Source organism: Oryzias melastigma, linkage group LG16, assembly GCF_002922805.2.
Source record: "Oryzias melastigma strain HK-1 linkage group LG16, ASM292280v2, whole genome shotgun sequence".
NCBI classification, from domain to species: Eukaryota; Metazoa; Chordata; class Actinopteri; order Beloniformes; family Adrianichthyidae; genus Oryzias; species Oryzias melastigma.
The window spans coordinates 4,998,146-4,998,349 of NC_050527.1; the positions used below are offsets into that span (position 1 = coordinate 4,998,146).

General features: G+C 32.4%; 1 protein-coding gene across 2 annotated transcripts in view; it reads right to left on the reverse strand.

Moving 5' to 3' along the window:
• The window catches only part of LOC112143804 (carcinoembryonic antigen-related cell adhesion molecule 1), a 10,239-nt gene that overhangs the window by 2,625 nt on the left and 7,410 nt on the right, over window positions 1-204 (reverse strand). The window lies entirely within an intron of this gene.

Consider the following 204-nt stretch of genomic DNA (forward strand, 5'->3'; position numbering starts at 1 on the left):
GGAACGCTTTACCACTGAGCATTCGGCAGATGTCCACACTGTCCATTTTTAAAACACTTCTTAAAACCCATTTTTACCGCCAGGCTTTTGACACTGTATGAGACTCTGTTCTGCTGGTGTGTTTTATTGTTTTATCTTTGTTTTTAATCTTTAATCTGGTTTTTATGTATTTTATGTAATTTATTTCTATTTTTATCTGTTTTT